The 697-nt window shown below is 47.8% G+C and overlaps 1 protein-coding gene across 1 annotated transcript in view; it reads left to right on the forward strand.

The window, feature by feature from the left end:
* Nucleotides 1–697, forward strand: part of CSUI_000030 (atp-binding cassette g family transporter abcg107) — a gene marked incomplete at its 3' end in the record, with an annotated part of 12,104 nt that overhangs the window by 2,162 nt on the left and 9,245 nt on the right. The gene's annotated exons all lie outside the window — the stretch shown is intronic.

A 697-nucleotide genomic window follows, 5' to 3' on the forward strand; every position in this document is an offset into this window, starting at 1 on the left:
AACGCAGTGAAAGCGACCTAGACTAGGGCGGAAGTTCGGTTTTATTTCAAGTAGAAGACACCCTCTCTTTCTCATCTGTGTCGTCAAGACTCTCTCGTTCAACAGAAAAGGCGGATAGGAGAGCCAATCCACCCCCCTCAGCATCAGGTGGATACGCGGGTGAATAGATACATCTGCACCAGCGCGCTGTCAGCACACATGATGTTTGTTGTTTATACATCTAGGTAGATATACACATCTCTCCGGACTACAAAGTCGTGCTGTGTATTGTCTTGAAAGGGAGGCCTGAGCACAGGACAAGACTTGCATGGACCTTCCAGCGAAGGACACACAGGAATCATACTAATACAGGATGAAAGGCCTAACTCACTGGACAGCATTCAGTGAAACAATCGGGTTTTCCACTGTCTAGACTTTAGCTTCGCAATAGCCGTCAGGAGCTGCCGCCGTCTCCGGCTTAAATCACGCGTGATGACAACCTCATGCGTATGACCTATCTCTGTGCACGTAGAGATGTTTGTAATGTGCATGGGGGTGTGTCTGCGAGGGAAGAAGATTTTGACTGGCGCTATTAGCCCACGTGCTTGCGCAGCTATAGATCTGTAAACTGGCATGTCAGCTGTGAACAGACAGATGGTTCAGAGGAAGGAGAAGTGATTCTATCTCAAACCCAAATATCTATCTATCCATACAGATA

The sequence above is a fragment of the Cystoisospora suis genome (assembly GCF_002600585.1).
Source record: "Cystoisospora suis strain Wien I chromosome Unknown contig_18, whole genome shotgun sequence".
NCBI classification, from domain to species: Eukaryota; Apicomplexa; class Conoidasida; order Eucoccidiorida; family Sarcocystidae; genus Cystoisospora; species Cystoisospora suis.